Below are 19,661 nucleotides of genomic sequence, written 5' to 3' on the forward strand. Positions count from 1 at the left end.
AAAGCTGAGCTCTTTCCATGTTTGCATTCTGAATGCAGAGAGAGAGAAATGGATTTCACAGACTGGAGATATATTCAGTACAAACACACGGATACCTGCTTGAATGACAATCAATTTGAGCTGTGATGATCTCTAAAATCCCATGTGTTAAACAAAAGATGCTTGCACTGTAACTTAAAGGAACACTAGCAAGATTAATACATAAGAAAACAAGAATCCCTTACTGGTACTACCATGTTCAGAAAGTGCATTTCATTACAAAACGTCCCCCAAATGTTTAATTTCGCAAGAAGGAAACACAAATTTAGCACAGGAGTAGTTGCTGTCCTCCTGAGTCACGCCTTTCAACAGTACAAAGCAAACAAAGCAATTCAGGGGGAAGGGAAAACACTGGCTGATGATGATAGCTCTCTGGAGTACTTCCAGGTTGAACCCCTGCTGCCTTCCAAATGCTTGTCAAGGCAAGGCTCAAGCATACACTAGTACGTACGTGCCTCTTCAGGCTAGAATAGAGACTTACAGCACCCCCAAAACGATCAGGATTTATCAAAATCCAGGCTGCCCCCTCCACAGATTGAAGGCGTAGGTCCAGATTAGGATTCCTCAGCGTGCGAAGCAAGTTCAAGGGTTATCTCTCCCTCTGCCTTCCACCACTTGCTCATTCCCACCACTTAGAAAAATCTCATTATTTCCGCCCTTACATTTACTCCACATGGCACGGATGAACACAAGCTTCAAAAACCTCAGTACGACCAGATCTGCATTTCTCAAAACTATAAAATTCCACACCTCTGAGCACAGCAACTGAATCAACACACCTGAGGGGGGCTGCAACCTCATGGCGCTCTAGGACCCTTTAAAAATTGCCTTAATCTGACAAAAGCTTCATGATGTGGATCTGCACCTCTAGCAAACCCCGCGGGACAGTCATTTTATATAACCAGAATCCATGCCAATTGGCTATAAGGGCATAAAATTTCCATTTCTTGCCTGACTTTCTGGAGATGATGCCTCCCCTTTGGAGTTCAGAACAGACTTAACAGCATGGCTGCCTGCACACTTTCTATGAGATCAATCACGGCACGGATTTACAGATATTATCTATTCTGCAGGACCACCATGTACTTGCTGTGCAATAAATGTGATGCAGACAAAACCTGGTTATCACTGAGGGCTAAGTATGTCACTCTTAACACGCTGCAGTGTAAATGGTGGACACAGGCTAATACCATCTGAGCCATCATGGTAGTATACTTGAAATATTATATGGTTTGTCAGAGTTTATTCATGTATCCCCTGCCTACTTTGCAGCATTGTCCTACCTTTGCCAAGTGTTCCTTAGGAGAGTTGACAACATCATTATATAAAGTAGTACAGGCATAGCATAACAGCTTACATTATTAAACCGAAAGAGTTTTTAAAATCTAATTTACTTTGCAGCTTCTACAGTGTTTGTTCAGGTGCCACTGGCCCTGTCTTTTGAATTTTGCTGTCTTGTTGAGATGTGAGGTTTGTTCCTTGCTGCACCATGTAAATGCACTTCTGGTTTTAATTTCAGAAGTGGGCGGAAAGCAGCAATTGCCTAGACTTAGTTGCTGAGTAAAAAAATCATTCAACAGTCTAGACGCTTTAGTAGCTGAGTCATTTGCTAGAAAATAAATGATCAAACAGAAAAATATATGGCTTGATTTGAAGGAGATAATTATTTTCTTAGCACATACACGTGTCTGAAGGAAAGAGCCCCATAGATGTAAAGGGAGACTGAGCAACTGAGCAACCTAGAGTGGTTTCTGCACCTAGCAGCGCACCTGGTGATTGGTGACCCTGGAAAAAACATTCTGGACTTGGGCCAAAGTTTACTTTAGTGAATCGAGCTCAATCCCTGAATCTCCCTCTGACTCTATTTTCCCATTTGTACAGCAGTGCTAGGGACAGAGAGGCATTTTTAATACCATTGTGAGAGACCCTGAGGTAATCTGAAACGTTCAAAAACAAGCAGAGCTCACCTCAGCAACATGTGATTACTATAGCAGAAAGCCAGGTCTCCCTTCCCACGTCTAAGCAAAGATTTAGGAGCAGAGAAGACTTTAGCAAAGTTCCATTATTCTGTTCTCTTAAATTAATTTATCTGTTACTAAATTGCAAAATCTAGTCACTTTCAACAGCTTTCCCAATCTTTAGTCCTACTGTATGTGAAACAAAAGTTCTACTGATTTAGAAAACCAAATCAAAACAGAAATATTTAGAAGGAAACTTCACAGAAATAGAGCTGGAAATCCACGGAAGCCTCGTGCTTACCTCCTTGCATGCATTTCAGAACACTGGACACTGCTTCATCTACTTGGCACTTTAAAAACTCTTAAGGGCAGGGATTCTACAGCTTCTGAAGGCATAAATTCCAATGCTTTACTGTTACAATAAAAAAAGTTTTGCCTAATCTGTAACCTAACTTCCCCTTGCTGCAAGAACGGGCCAAGGACTATTGTGATTGATTCAAACACATACAAAGAAAGAACCCCTTTCCCAACGGGAAAGTGTATGGTCAACTTCAATTATGTTACTCCTCTGTTCCACTCATAGAAGAGCTTGAAAATGAGTCTGCATTACAGCACAACACATCTCCTCAAAGTGGACTAAGAGTGCTACAAACAGCGTCTCACCCACAAAGCTGACACAGTTGAATAAGCTTTAACAGCAAGCCAGTTGCTGACTTTGGCTTCACAACTGACCTCCTGGATGACTTCAGCGCATTATTTCAGATTGCTCCTTGATTTTCTTTCCCTTCTACTGAAAGTACAATAACCTTTTCCCTCCATTGCAACTTTTTTGAAATCCCTGCATAGGGCAGATATCTAAATAGCAGGGTCCATCTTCATAAAGGCAGTTCCAATGAAATAAGTGGATAGTGAGCACTTCTAGATTTAACAGCTCTGCAATTCCGGAATGCCTCACCACAAATCTGGTGACTCATAGGAGAATCCATAGGTACTCCTTGCATCCAGAGCTCTAGGACTGCCTGAGCTAGAGCCTAGTAAAAAAGTACTGTAACTGCCAGACCCTTCTTCGTAAGAATGTACTTAACAGTGTGATTTACAGGGAGAATTACTACCCACACTGTCCAAAATGCCTTTTATGATACAGACCTGGCAAGCATGAGGAGCTGCTGCTGGGTATGTGAAGTCCTTCTTTGGGCTTGAAACTCCCTGCTGGGCATGGAGGGACTGCAAGGCCATCAGAACAGAAGTGACCTATAGAGAAGAAGAAAACAACACATGGTTCAGAAACGACATCAACTCAGACTCAGAGCAGAGTGGTGATGGGTCTCTTGCACGCTGACATATGTGTGTATGTTGCATGGGACAAATGGGAAGCACAAGTATTTGGTGGCTAAATCATATCATGGTGTATGAATGTTGCACTCTGAAGGCAGACATGAATGTGCTCTGATCTGGCAGGATACAAACCACCTCCAAAATAAAAACAGAACTAATTGTGTCAGCACAGTACTCAGTCTGAGCTAATACACTGTCCAAATAAAAAGGTTTTATTAGCACAAGCTGAAGGCAAAGCGAAGGTGGTAGTAGTGTCCTAAAATAAAACAGGTCTTAAGAAATACAGCACTACACCGTTTCCCAGAGCCTATTTAAGCTTTGTGAGCTCAAAAGCAGCAAAGTCCAGGATGGTCCCTGATGAGAACAGCCGAGAACCTGCACAGGATTGCTGGCTGGTAAGTGCACTTTCTTTACTTACACATTAAAAGGGTTTTATGCCTAACGGCAATGAGATGCCAGATTCATTTAAAGGAATGGAAAAGGAGGCCATTCCAGTAGGCTGCATTTCAAAAAAGTCCTTCACAGCAGTGAGCAAAACTGAGTAACAGGTGAAGTCAAAGATGGACAAACCTCGCCCATTCATGCCTGTCTGTCCCTCCAATTCCAACCCCTTTACTCACTACATCAATATATGTCAGCAGCTAAATTGTCCTGCACTGGGGTAAGGGCTATCTGGAGGAAGCAAAGGAAACTGCTCCAGAAAAGACATTTTAAGATGTTTAAAGCACTTGAACTTTCAAAAGGTCACTGCATTAGATAGACAAAATATTTTCCTGTATTTACACTGAGAAAAGACAAAGCTCAAGAAGCACAGGGGAGAAATCTAGGAGCATCGCTTTCTACTAAAGCTAACCAACAAAAAATTAAAAGAAAGTTTCGAAACTCAGTAACATTTTCAAACTGCGAATATTCAAGTTTACAAATCATTTTAAGCATTTATGGCAAGTCAATAAAAACGAGGGGGGTTATGGAATTTTACATTTTTTTCTTGGTTTGCGTGATTTTGAACATTTTCCTTGAGATCTAGAATTTCAATAGCATTTCAGTCAGCTCATATTTGTTGAAGGGTGCCATTTAAATGATTGACTGTTTTTATATCCAAGAACATGTTCATTTCAGGAATACAAACAAAGCTGCTGTGAAGCCTACAATAAGTTGCTGGGTTCTCCAATATAAGCAGAGCTGCATGGACATAATAAAAGGGAAGAAAACAGTAGGTCACTTATTTAAAAGCGGCACATTACAGATAGTGCAATTTTTTTGTGTTTTGGAAATTTTGACAAGATTTGAAAAATAAATGCTCATTAATATCCTGTCTAAAAACGTTTCTTCCTATTGTAAAGCTGAGCTGGCAAAGATAATACAAGCGTTTAATACATCATGACATTTTTAAATTCAAAACATACAATGAAATTTCAAGCTAAATATCCACGTTAGTTTTATTAGTTAGCATCATTAGAGCTAATTGTTCTCTCTTTATACTCCATTTCTTCTGCTCTCTCCAAGATCACGTGGATTAAAGATCAGCTGAAGTGTTCCTGATACTGCTTTAAGGACCACATTCCTGTCCCCAGATCAATACAGCATCTTTCACTTAAAATCCTTCTGTCAGTTGCACTATTTAGCAAGGAAATGCTCATATCCAGATAGAGTTAATTACTCTTTCCAAGTAAGATTTTGTAGAACTCGATTATCAAATTCTTTACTAAACGCCAGATGGATATTTGAAGAGTGAAAAAAAAAGAAAAAAAAAAAGAAAAAAGGATCTAACTGGCATGAAAGTGCCACTGCTATGCTGAAATATATTGCTATGTATCAGCACAGCAATGACACTTCATTCACGCACACGCAATACTAAGTACAAAGTTTATATATAATTAAAGTCAGGCAAACCGTGGAAAAGAAGGCTGGGAATCCTCACACACCCCCCACACCCCCCCCGGCTTGTGATGGTATTCAAACCCTTACTGTCTAAGGGCTTTGCAATTGGTCTGGATGACTTATTCATATTTAAGAACACAAGAGGGACTAATTTTAACACCGAAGCACTGCATTTCAGCATGGGATATTCTGCACATATTTAACCTGTTGATCATCTACTCAAAGATTTTCACCTTCTCTCTCCAGGTTTTGTGGTTGAGACACTGAGGGTAAAACCTGATGGCAGGTTTTGGCTGATCTTGCGCTATAAACAATAATAATACAGTAGCAAATCTGTCACTCTAAAATCCATGCTCTAACATGCCCATGTCTGTTTGCTTGTTCAAATGTTTGGTAAGTACAATTTATAAATACTTCCTTAAGTCCAAAGAAGCCAATGTCTCCAGATTATTTTTTTTAATGGAGCCACAATTAGTTCCCTGGCCTTCTACAGAGCACAGTAAATACTAAGTGTAATACGATACACATCAACAAAACCATCAAAACTTACTGTGTATGACTGACCCCACGAGAAACGTGCTATTTGCTATTCGTACCTAACCACGGACACTAGAAATAAGAGAAATCCTCTGTTCTATTCTCTCACCTATGTATTGTAACTGCATCTAAACTACTGAGATCTTGGTCTAGCACAATCTCTTTAGCTACTCCGTTTCTCCTTCTACTGGACAACATGTGAGGTACCCAGCGCATAGGAACTCTTCATTATTTAATAACAGGGATTCTAATTACAGACATAAGGATCAAGTTACTGAGTTCAGTGACTCTGCAGAAGGCACTTGAGATTGTTCATTAAATAGTTCGTCTTTACATGCAGTACAGGGCTTACAGGAGAGAAAAGTCTGGTAGGGCTGCAGATCACAAACTGTCTCCCTGTAAGTAACATTATACATCCTTTTAAAAATTCACAGCAACGCCATGCTCTCCCTATAAGGCCTTTTTACTAGGGTTCAGGTGGACTAAGAAATATAAATTAAAGTCTGAGAGTACGCGGAGGGAATTATCAGCGATACTGCTGCTACCTGCAACACTGAACTTTTCCTATTACTATTGAAGACTGGAACAGAATTTACATGGAGGGCCTTGGAGGGATACCAAAGCAACACCTTTATCACAGAAACAAGCACAACAGAAAGCTAACCTTGGACTACCAAATCCTCGCTAGGCTTATACTCATTCTCTGGCATACGTAGGAGACATGCGAGGATTTTAATACTACAGAAAACTCTTTCTTTATGGGGAAACTATGCCAAGTGGTCACTCAGTACTAGAAGGGCTTAACCTGCACTCTCACTGAAGAGTGGCAGGCTACCAGCCTGGGCAAATACAAAGCTTTGGGGTTTTGTATCAGGATTATTCCCAAATAGCAAACACTCACAGAACATAATTTAAGGTGGCTTCCCAAGTTACTCCATCATTTCTTTGATGGATGTTTTTGGCTAATTAATCATGTGAAATGACATTCTATGCCTGCCATAATTTCAAAAGATAATAATTTCACAACAAAAACATAGTCCCTCCTAGTCTATTCCCCTGCTACCTAATTCTGCATCAGCATCTCAGTGAGGAATTTGTGACATCCCAACAACAACATGCTACAATTTCCTAAACATGGGCTTATTTGGATTTCTTTGAGAGCATCAAACAGAAAGAGAAAATAGGTAAGAAAACCACAGTGTGCCCATATTTGATTCCTAATGCCTACAGTCGCCACCTGGGAATATAGCACCTGCTGTATATGGGTATTTGTGATGGACAGTGAATCAAGGCTCTGAAGCGAAGGAAGCTGTAACCGCGTGTGAATCAATTTTACAGATGATCAGTTAAAATCACAGAGTGAGAGTGCTGCTTTCTGTGTGGAAAGAGAAAGCAAAAGCTTCCCTCTTTGCTCAGCAACACTTGCGCATTCAGACATACCAGTTTATGACCAAGGCTACATCAGCTGGACCTTCCCCATAAACCCAGTAAGTGCGACGACTACCAAAGCTAGCCGTGATTCTTGGTGTTCTCTCATTTTTATTCTCTGCTTTTCATCAACTCTTCTTAACAGCATCTGCTTTATCTCAGGAACTGTACTTTAACCTCCAGTTGTACAGTGACACAAGGAGCCTATCTCTGCTCCAATACTGCCAGCTAAGTTTTACCAGAGCAAAGTGCCATTTTAGTCTCCTTAAGTTCTATGTTTTAATGACTAAAGAAGACGCTTGTGAGATACACTTACCTGCTGGACAGGGCTGGCACAGCAGAGTGTCTTCAGCTGAGAAAGAACCAGGAGTGCAGGTTACACAATGAGTACGGCTTGGATTCGGCTGCTGACCGGCCAAACAATGCTAAGGAAAAGAAATACAAATTCATGACACCAGAAGGTCCAATGGCCATTGCTGCCCAAAGCTGTGTCCCGGGGAGGCTTGAATCAGGAAAAAGCCCAGCACTGCATTTTATCTCACGCTTCCTCTTTCTCTGCCCTCTCCTCCTTTCCCAGCACTGCTTCAGCTCTATTCTCCAGGGACAATTTTTAGAAGTAAAAATGGTACTTCAAGCTTCTTTAGGTCCTCAGCTGAGGGGCTGAGTGGCGGCAGGTGACTGGAACACTAACTCTCAGAATTTAGGTGAGAAATATTTATTTCTCTTAATACAGGCTACTTGTGGAAGGTCTTAGATCTACCATACCACTGACGTGTTTTGAATACTTTTCTTTGATAAAGAAGGTCCATATCCTACTATTAAACCAGGGAACCCTGTCTTCTCTTGACAATACATTCATGGTCAGGCTCTGCCTATCCAGAAGAATTATAACTTGCCCTTGCAGAATAACGTGCTCATTCTGTACCTGTCTGCTCCGTCCATCTGGGCAGATGTATCTCTCTGGACATTCCCGACACTCCAACTCTCCCTCTGGCGAATACTGACCAGGATTGCAGCTCCTCTGCACACCACTACGTGGATCACATGAATAACCATCTGGACACGCACGGCACCCAGCTCCACTCTCTAGGCTGAGATAGCCATTAGGACAAACCTGCAGCGAGATCACAAAGAGCATCAGATCCACAGAAACATATTCTTTGCATGAATAACGTAAAACAGCAGTTTCAGACATCCTCAGCCAGACGTGCCAGAAAGCAAGGATCTTGGATCGTTTTCAAAATCTGGCCGACATCCTCTTGAGTGCTCCCAACATGTGCTTTTTATTGTCAGTGGTTAAACAATGAATGCAGGGAGGGCTGCTTGCTGTCTACCCGTAAGGTCAACCTGCGTTCTCTCAGCCAAATCAGAGCCAAACCCAGTGCAGGAATTTCCTGAAAAATTTCAAAGCAGACTTCAAAGAAGCATGATGATTCAAAATACATGGGAGTAGAGGCAAAAAGTACTACTTCACCTGTCCTTTAGCTTACCTGGCAGGCTGTGATGTCTGCTTGAGCAGTAAGTTCATTGGCTGTTCCCAGTGGGCATTTCCTTGGAGCTGCCTGACCCCCAGGGCAACTGGATCAAAAATACTGACGTTATAAAAATGAGTTCTTCTTCAGACTTCCATCCCGCTATGTTCCTGTATCTACAGAACACCAATATGGGTGTTGTGTAGATACAGAAACATTCCCCTTGCCAACCGCACAAACAAGCACTCTTTTATCCACAGAAGCATGGACTCAAATCAGACCCCTCAGAACCTCAGAGGGTTCTAACTACACTTTGTGGGCTCCCCCTGATCTGCATTACAAGATAGCTCTCAGAATACTCTCAACATAAAAACGATGTCCCAAGCATTTAACTTTCTTATTGCAGGAGTGTAAGTGCCAAGCGGGAGGGAAGGAAGGAGACTTACTAGAAACCTGTCGGACATTCCAAGCAGTTTCCAGCTGCATAGTAATGTCCCTGTCTACAGTCTATGAGACAGTGGGTCTGGCAGTCTATGCTGCAATCTGGTGAGAGAGAAGAGGTCCCTAAAAGAAAGCAAAAGAAATAAACTTAACGTACAATGAACAAACATTCAAGACTCCAAGCTAAATGACCAGTTATTACTACACCATAATGTAGCATCAGCACGATTTTGTCAACTGTGTTAATAGCACTAGTACTACTAATACAATAATTTCCTCTTAAGAACAATGCTTTGCTTTCATGGTGAAGTGGTGTTTATGAATGGGACACAGCATCTCACCAGTGTAGTGACTAAAAAGAAACCAGGAAATATTCTAAGCCTGTCTTGCTAAGATGGAAGTCAAATCAGAAAATCTCATGCTCCTCAGTCAAATAAGCTCCTTGTTATCATTATTACTGTTAGACTTAGCTGAATTAGCTGACTTCTCAAAGCCACATAGAGTGTACCAAAGCTGGAAATAAACCTAAGTTCTTGGGTTTTCCATTCATCAACACTATTTCCCTGTCCATTATCACATTCATTCTGAAGTTTTGGTAGCTAAAATTAAGGAAAGGTTTCTCTTCCAGAATTAAAACCTGTTCCCTTAAGATTTCTAGATAAATATTCTGAACACAAAATTCTGGCGGAAATCCCAATTTCAGATGTTTTATCAAACTAAACCAATTACCCCCTGTAGGTAGCAGAGAGCCTTTTCCATGTCTTTATTATCTTTTGAAAAGGTCACATTTTGTTTGCCAGGAAGTTGAAAACCTGTTTTCAAAAGAGCACAAACAGCCCAGTCTGATGGAAAGAGCCAAGGGATGAAGGAGGTACTGTACTGCTGCGTAATCTCAACCAAGATACTTCATCTTTCTCTACTTCAGTTATCCAGTCTACACAGTAAAGGCAATTTTACCCATCCCTCTTTAGGAAGTCTCTTGACATGACGTTCTATAAGAGAAAGGTGATAAATACTCAACAAAGAGCAAGATACCTAAAACCTGAACTTAAAGGATGGAATGAGCACTATTTCCCTTTTTGTACTTCTTACTTTCATTTTGCAAGCCTATCAGATTTAGATTCTAGTATGCTAGCATCCCAATGAATTCCTTTATTTTGAAAAGTGAGCTTCACTACGGTAACCACAAGGATTTCACATGGAGTTCCTCACAAAGGGCTTCTCTGGGTGCCTGTGCCTGAGCAAAAAAAATGAGAGTGCAGGGTGGGGACGAGAGTTCCAGGCTTTTTTTTCATCTGTTCCATACTCGAACGAGCACCTTGGTATTACTACTAGTTACCCCAAAACACTGACGTGTTCATTTTTTTCCCCCTTTCTCTAGAAAATTAAAACGCCCTGGTGAATGCATCCCCCCACCTCCTCTGTCTTCTCCCCCAGATGAATTCCTAAAAAAGATTGTGCTTTTGAAAGAATAGCAGCCACACTCATCAGTTCACGATCAATTACGAGCTAAACAACTAGCACCTTTAATGCCTCATAGCTTTCAGAAGGTAACAGTATCAGCACCAATTACAAAAAGAAAAACAAACCAAAACAAAAAAGAAGTCTGCCCGTATAAGAAAGTTACCTACTCACCTGTCAGGAAGATCCTAAGGCTACAGAACAAAATCAGCCAACTCAAAGCGTTAGCCATGGGGGCTACTAAACAGTTCATAAAAAACCCACTAGCTTAGAGCTTACATTTAAAATGTTTCTTGAGCATCTGGTGTTGCCTTTGTTGAAGTCCAGTGTAACTAAATCCCTCCCAGGTAATCACTTTTCAACACAGCCTGAAGTGAAATGAACACCGAGCTGCAGAAAGAAAAGATGGCCAAAGAGTTAATCTCATGGAAGCTCCCCTGCAGCATTACTGATACTAAAAAGTGAGAAAACTCATTTAAACGTGACATAATGTATACATTCTAAGCTTCCACTAGGCAGGAACCTTGAAAGTATACTTGTCGTCATCTTGCACGTCTGTCTGGCTGCCCAGTGAGGTGACCCCATGAAACGGAACCCCTCAGGGTCACAAATTCCTTCTTTTTCTTCAACATCGAGGTGAAATATTCCCCGTTTGCTGGCTATTTGTTCTTCCTGAAATTTGCAAGCCCAGATGAACTCTTCCTAAAACAGGATTGTCCCTTGCAGTGTCCACTATCCACTACCTAATTCTTCCTTGTCCAAGATAATTCTTTGACAATATACAAGGCTAAATTTCATCAAAGCTAGGGCAGTGCTGTGGAGCAAACAGAAATCATAATTCTACTGCAATACTAAACAAGCAGATTGTATCCCGAAGCCATTTCATGAACATGGAACTTCTTTTTCAACATAGTCTCATGCTTTTACAAATAACATGAGAAACGCGAGGTTCAGTACCTGCTCCAATGAAGACTGCAAAGATAAGATCTTTTTTTCTCTGTAAGTTACAATATCCTCTCTTTGTTCCACTTTTCCTATAACTTCCCAGAAGCCAGAGACTTTGGAAATAAGTTTGGTTACTGGCACTGGGTAGGGAAGGCGAGGAGCTCTTCTGTCTTCCAAGTTTTGTACTAACACAATTGCAGCCCAGGAGCCAGTCCGAGGCAGGCTGTTGGCTCACATGAAATTATTGGGGAGCACCGCTGTCTGAAAAACAAATAGATCCTCCTTCCTCCATGCCACTGGAGTATCTATAAAGAAACCTGTACAGCTACTGACACGTGTTCTCACTTCTGCAAGCTCTTCAGGAGGCAGTTGAGGACAACTGCAAAGGTCAGTGAAAGCAAAGCTCCTGTTGGGAAGGGTAGTCCTGCCACAGACACAAGGAATTTCACTCTACGGCTGCCTAACTTCACTTTCTGAAAAATGATTCCTCACAGTCTGAACCAAAATATAAACTGCTTGTCACCCCTGAATTGTTCAAGTGCCCTAATGGAAGATTGTGTCAGAGCACCTCTAGTCAGCAAGGAGCAAAGCTGTAGCCATCGTGGCTGAATGTCTACAAAGAGGCCTCATGCCTGTCTTCCTAACTAGCAAAGCAACATCTGTTGCACTTTATAAAGTCTTTAATTAAATTTCTCCAGTAGAACTCAGATGTGTCTGATTCTTCCTATTCTACAAACAATTCCTTGAAATCTCTACAATTATCTTATATTACAGACAAGAATTGCCAATTAAAACCTAATCAACACAGTGTAAAGGCAGGCACCAGGCCAAGTGCTGCTAATTTTCTTCCCATTTTCGACCTGCTTGTCCCTTGTACTTCAAAAAGTTCGGAAAAGATAGAAGATGTAATAGAAGTCAGAAAAGATAAGAAAAATGGTTAGATTCCCTTTGTCTCATTTCCAGTTTCCTAATTAACTATGGAATTATCAGATTTATGCAAAGATAACTCACAGGTCAAATTCACCCCTGTGGCATGTGATGTGCTATTTAACTGCAGTCTCATTTGAGGGATGAAATACTGACCTTGTGCTCTGATCAGCCAAACTGGAGCTCTGAGCGGGTCGGTGACTTGCTGTATGTCACGCACCCCGCTAGTATAGCATGAAGCCGTTAAGGCTTCCCAATTCCGAACTCTAGACCTCTCAAAAAACGTTCTGACATCCACTGGATCTGCACCGATTTTGGATAAGCGCACTTCCACTGTCTCTGCCACGCTGACTGCTGGTGTTAGCAAAATGAAGAATCTGGCCTGACATACTTCTCTGCAAGTGCGCTGCTACAGAAATGAACTGCTGAGAGAACAGCAGAATAACCTGGGACTCACTCCAGGACACTGCCATTTACTTTCATACAGCGGTAGCATCATTCATCTGAAACATCACAAAACCCTGTACAGTTTACAGTGATGGTAAGCCACAGCTATCTATTCCCAGCTATAAAGAAAACAGAGCCTTGCTATTATTTCATCCTCTTCTGTCGAGAAACAAATAGACGCAGATTGAATTATAAATCTAGGCTGTTGGACGCAATGCACAGAAACGCGAAGACGACTCCAGCAAGGAAAATAAATAGGCAGGTCCTTTTCTCGGTTACAGGCATTGGAGGCCTACCAACTATCCGCATATTCATTCCTCTGGGATACAAAATAGCTCAGCTTCCAGAACTGACACACTCATCTTCTCTCCACCAATGACCTGACTATTGCTTCAGCAGACCTGACTGTATTTGAAAAGGCTCCTATTTTTCTTGAACTGTTTGGTCAGGCCTAAAGAAACCAGTCATCCCTGTAATATTAGTAGTCCTTCACCATTTTTCTTGATTTGAACACCAAAAAACCGTTCTGCTCAGCTCACTGCCAATAGTAATAAACCCCCGGGTATGTCAGCAGCAGCACTACCTACCTTGGGGCAGGAAGATTGCCGTCTTGTGGCGAATGCACCAGAAGGGAACCTTGCAGAAAGGCACCATCAGTCACCTAGAAATTAGTTACCATTTCCATGCAGGCAATTTTCCTCGGCCATCAAACCTGATAAAGCGTCCATTTTCTAAACGAAAAATATGCAAATGACCAAAATTGCACATCTCATTTCACCTACAGCTAGGGGAAGGGGGAAAAGAGGCAGAGAAAGCTCAAAACTGGGGGAGAGAGGCGAGAGTTGCAGTTCACATTAGGAATAGTTTTGGCACTTATTTGCATATATGTAAGTTCTAATAGTACCAACAGCTTATAGAGATTTCTCTTTGATGCAACAGGAAGAGATCTGTAACTTTGAACATAAAAACCTTTTAGTTCCTCTACAGAAACAGCAAGCGCATTTCAACTTAAAGCCACTTTGCCTCCTAAAACAGCAGGAATGATGCTAAGGGTGGAACCTCCTCCCATCTGCTTTCCCTCTCTCTTTTCTTCCTTTCTTCGTTATTATTATGCAGATGGTGCTACTTGGAAGCCTGTGGATTAATACTTTAAAATTTTAGAGCTGCAAAGTCGGGGCTGCATCTTTCTTGCAGGCATGTGCATACATATTCTAGTGGCAGAGATTAGGTTGTTTGTTTGTGGGAGAGTTTTTTGTGGTGTTTTGTTTTTTTTTTTTTTGGCATGTGTATGGTTGGACTCGATGATCTCAAAGGTCCTTTCCAACCATGAATATTCTACGATTCTATATATATAATGCACACACACCACATAAAAAACAACTATGCAAGTCCCTTCTACCAACACCTGTAAACCACATAATTCAGCGCCGGCTTATAGGCTGCTCTAGTGCCCCCCTATATGGGCATCCCAATGAACTATTAACAACTCAGAGAGAAACAAAGACCTGGCTGAATATCACAAAGTAACAACACTTGCCAATGCAAAACCTACAGATACACAGAGAAGCTGCAACGATAGCCGCTATTTTCCTCCTGTACCAGTCCTAGAGCAAGTTGAGCACTAATGACAAAAAAAATATGAGGTTTGACATGGGACAACCAAGGTCAGTGACATGTTAAATACATGCAAGCACCATCACGGCCAGGGTGCCAACACACACACAACACTGAGCCATCCTTCCCAGGTAACTGAAAGTTTTTGCCCTTCTGCGAGAAACAGAAGCAGTAAAACAGCAGTGTAAAATTACACCATAGCTTTACTTTGCACGCTGTTTCACACGCTAAACTTTATCCCTACTAAGCTTACAAAAGTAAACGCCAAGTTTACAACGGTAATAAAACTACAGAGAAAGCAGTTAAATGGTATGACCCAGAAAAACTGAAAGATCTTCAGATGAATTTAGATAAAGATGCAAGCACAGCTTTCCCAGTCACCTCCAGCAGATACAGCATAGGTGGCCAATGGATTAGGGGAGTGCAAAGCCACAGTACAGATAGGCGAGGAGGGAGAAAACAAAGGGGAAATTCTAGAGCCAGAGAAATCAACAGCAACACACTCCTGAATTTCTACAGGGTTAAGACATTATGTAAAACTGCTTACATTAAACTCAACTTTGAAAGAGACTGGTGGAACAAATAACAAAAAGTCACTGTATCAACAAAACATTACACCATTCAAGCACAAACACCGTGTCAGAAGCAGCAAAGACAGACAAAGGCCCATCCTGGCTCGGCTGGGAAAAGCCGTCATAACCACAGGTGCTTATAGCTTAAGTGGAAAACATTGATAAAACATAGTCATTAATTTCTCTCAAATAGGTAAGACGTGCTTGGTCTGCTCTACACCTATATTCATGAAGTGGATAATTCTGCCTCCTGCCCCACCCCAAATCAGACTTGAAACACTTTGCTAACTGTTGTACGCCAGGTCAGAGCATTTATCCCACTATCCTGTCTGTGACAAGGGTGAACAGAAAATGCTTATACCATGAGATGAGCGAAAGCAATTGGGCAGGAACAGACTGAGCCTTGCCTCAGTGTACTCTCCCACAGCTTCTGATTTTCTCTGGTAAACATATACTTATGAAACACAGCCCAGGGCTGTCCCTGAATACTGTCACAGAGTACACGATGCTTCCAAAATTTCATAAAGCCCATTTCGTCACAGGATATACTTCTGTCGGTGCCTTCTTAGATAGCTGCACCCTGAGAGGATTGAGGCAGCATTTGTTAATGTGATTATGTAATTATACTGCAATTGATGAAAATTATACACTGGTGAGACACTGCTGAAAACCTCTTATTCCTTTGTATTGTCTTTACTGAGAAGGGGACAGAAGACTAAGTCCCTTTTGACCTCCACTGCCCGTAACTGTTCACTTTCGCTTGTGCCCAGCAGCACCAGTAACTCTTGCTGTCTTCCAGTTCCCAATAAATATCGCACAGAGATTTGTTGCCAAAAAGGACACGTGAACTCACACCCAACAGCTAATGCTGCCTTCTGAAGTTTCCATTGCCGCAACATTGCTGGAAGGCATAGGGAGAGGTGGCTTAATGAATGTGTTTTGTGCATTACTGAAAATTAAATAAATAGACTAAAATGTGATCGCTGATGTTGAGTTAGCACTACTGCCTCTTGCTTCAGCAGAATGATTGGATTGTAAACTCTTCAGAAAATGGACCCAGAGAAATGGGGCCAGTGCTTAGCTACCAAACCAAGCTAATGCTGAAATTAGCTGGAGGAAGCAGGACAAATGTACAGAGAGTTTGCCAAAGACACCAAGGGAAGCATTTGTGAGTAGAGAGAATAATACACACAGCTGGCTACAGCTCTGTTGTATGCCAGGGCAATCCCAAGCTGGAATGAGACCAGCAACATGGAAAACATTTTGGAAAAGCAGCACAGGGATGCTACAGTTTCACTATAAAGCACATAAATTACTCTGTTCAGACTTTGTGATCAAGTATAGTCGTCTGGCTTCTCCCCGAGCCAGCTTCAAGGACCCCCATTCTCTTGCTGTCTCTTGTCCAAGCTAGGGCAGGCAAGCCTAGGCATTCCCTGCTAACCCGCACTGTGGTTTTGACAGATAGTAGTGCCCAGAGGTTGACACAGGATCATGGAGTTACAGAGAGCAAAACAAATTGAGCAGTGCTTATGACCATGCTAAAAACTGGGGCAGATCAGGATCAGGAAAGGGCTGAACTGACTACAGAGTGGCAAGTATCAGGTGTGAATGCCAGGCACAGGGTTTAATTCCATCTCCATTATGAAGCTACTGAAATGTTGCCTGCTTGTTGATCATGGGAGAACTTTCTCATTTTGTGTTTATAAGTAAAACAATGGATCTTAATTTACTGCTGGTAGTAGTAAAACTAACTGAGAAGCCCCAACACCTGTAGCCTTTTCCCAGTACCTGTAGCCTTTTCCCAGTAAATGCTCACAAATTTTGAGTAAATCAACATTTCCCAAGCCCATGAACAACAAAAGCCCCATAAAATCTGTTGCAGAACCATAGCATGAAATGGGGGAATCATTTTGGCTCAGCTTTTATTTTTAAACAGTGGTAGCCCCAACAACCTCCATGGAAAGGTCATACAGAAAACTGTAGCAGATGAGTAAGTGAAGCATCTCCAAAACTACCCCTCAAGAAGTTCTTCTCACAGAAGAATGTGCAAGATTAGCCCCACAATCACCTTCATTTTACTTCCATCCCAGGAGATACTTGAATAGGGCAGTCCACATGTGAATTCAAGACATGGAAATGGCACAAGGGGCAAAATCAACATGGGCAGGGTAATACCTAGGCTGTAAGCAAACATAGATCTGTTGTATAGAAATATATCAGATATCTGTAAAAACATATGCTTCTAGGCACTGAAAAAAAAATATTTCAGTTGCTGGGTACAAATGTTACCTCAGCATAGACTGTTCTGTAACGGTGTGGCTTGGTTACAGAGTGCTGCACTTCAATTGCATCTGGAAACACCATCCTTGACAGTAGATATGTGTTATGTATGTACATGTGTCTTTTCATGGAACACGACTAGAAACATGGTATAGGAGAACATAACATAGGGAAAAGGTGGTCACTTAATATGAGTATCCAAGACATCAGTGGAGTAAAGATGGAACAGAAACACTACTGTCAGTTGAGCATGCCAGCTGAGGGTGTTTCTCTCCCTCTTCTCTCTACATGTATGGGAGTAGAAGGTTCACAATGGATTGTCCAAAGACCTGTAAATACTACAAGAAAAATATAGCTTTGACTTAATAGCACAAAGCAAACCAGACAACAGGAGTGCAGATAACCAAATAATTCCACTTCAGCATACGCATAGTGGTATACAGTCCATAAAGGATCACAACTTCAAAGGCTCCTAACAGCACCACATCTTCTTCTGAGTCACCTTAGCACACATTTTATTAGAAAACAAGATTGATACTACAGCAGAAAAGCAGCACTAGCTGCTGACTTGAATAAACTTGCAGTTTTATTTGAAAGTGCTCCCCACCACTCCCATTAGGCACTGGTTTGCCTATATTCTTAATTAATACAAGCATACTTGATCCTGCAGTAGGTATGAGAACAAAGGCAACAGCATAATCATCACAGATCTAAGTATGTAAAAGATAATGGCACCTGTCCCTTTGAAAAAGTCTCTTCTTCCAGAGGACAGAAAAGTTTAAAGCTTAGCACATCCTCTTGACATCAGGATCATTTCTGTCACCCAGAAGCAGCAGAAGTAACTCTCTTTTTAAACCCTGCCAAGACCTTGCAAAAGGTCTTAGCTAGGGAGTTTGGACCATGTCAGAAGTCTCCAAGGCCAAACTAGCAGCTCAAGTGCCAAAGCCTAAAAAGAAAAGAAGATTGAAGTGAGTGCCTGCAACAGAATATGGATTGACTGAAAAGAAATCCTGACAAAAAAAAAAAAAAGCCTTTCAAAACATCAGGCTAGTAATTTATCAAAAGCTGCTAGTGTTACATTAAGGGACCTCACATAATCCATCATAAGCACTCATAATGATTTCTCAATCTCTTCATCCTAAAGTACTGAAAAGTTAGATGCTTCTAATGGAATACTCAGATTCAGATTAAAGCAGTGAATGGCTTTGACAGGACAGGATAGATGAAACAAATACGTCCATGCAGGAGAAGCTTCACACCTGTCATGTTCCATCAGGAATTTAATTGAAAGTCAAAAATATTAAATACACACACACTGTCTAACCAGCTGAATGCAGAGATATAGTACACGCTACAACCCTTCAGACAGCACAGAATTTGTCAGAGATGGTCACAGTACTACCATCATTCACCTCCCAGGTATGCCTGAGAAGTCTTCCTTACCACGCATAACTTGCAACAATGCTAAGTGCTGTGTAATTTATACACTCTCCACAGAGTCAAGAGCAGAGCTTGGCCTTCTAGGACACAGGTAGATTAACAGGTTAGCACACAGTTCAACACAGAGCTCCATGCGACTCAGCTGTTCCACATCAGCTATTCAGCTGCCTCAGAACAGGTTCTTACAGCAGAGCAGTGTGAAAGCACCTACCAAGGAAAGGTAAGCTCAGGCAACCTATGCTACCCCCTTAGTTTCTTTCTGCATTCATGTCCTATCATGCCACTTCCACAGGAGTGGGACAAAAGGACATTTACTAAAATTAAGTCCCTGTCAGGAAATACTGCCTTTAGCCTCCTTAAGCTAATAGGTACCACCACAGGATCCTGGTTTCAGGGTCTTTTCAGTCTGTGGCTTGGACTCATTTTGCAACTCTGGACAAAGACACTTGCATGCTTATTTAGCCCTGGAAGTTTTATACGGCCTGCATTGTAACAGTACAGTTGGAATTAAAGAGGTTCCTTGCATCAACTATAATTTTTTTTTTTTAAGAGCAGGAGCAATGTTAGATATACAGTACTGTGTTATCCTCCACAATAATGTGCTCAAAACCATTGTTTCTCATTTCCAAGCTTAAACACCTGGATATCTACTTTTACTTTCTGTAAGAATAAGAGAAAGCTTTAGCAATTATGAAAAAATGTACTTGAAGACCTTAAGGTTGGTCCAGTCATGCAGACTCCATTCTTTCAAGTGTTTGAATTCAGACCTCTTTCCCATTGCAACAGCTTCTGCCAGCTTTTGCCACTGACTTTCTGAATTTCAACCCTATTTCCAGGGGAAATATAGCACAGTCTCCAAGGCTACATCCAGTCTAGTTATAGGG

General features: G+C 41.5%; 1 long non-coding RNA gene across 1 annotated transcript; it reads right to left on the minus strand.

The window, feature by feature from the left end:
• Positions 1-7,496: 7,496 nt before the first annotated feature.
• Positions 7,497-8,751, minus strand: LOC134524895 (uncharacterized). The gene is made up of 3 exons (XR_010073627.1): positions 8,669-8,751; positions 8,104-8,292; positions 7,497-7,603 (listed from the first exon to the last, which is right to left on the minus strand). It is a non-coding gene; the product is annotated as an uncharacterized LOC134524895 (long non-coding RNA).
• Positions 8,752-19,661: the final 10,910 nt, after the last annotated feature.

This window comes from Chroicocephalus ridibundus, chromosome 18, assembly GCF_963924245.1.
Source record: "Chroicocephalus ridibundus chromosome 18, bChrRid1.1, whole genome shotgun sequence".
NCBI lineage: Eukaryota > Metazoa > Chordata > Aves > Charadriiformes > Laridae > Chroicocephalus > Chroicocephalus ridibundus.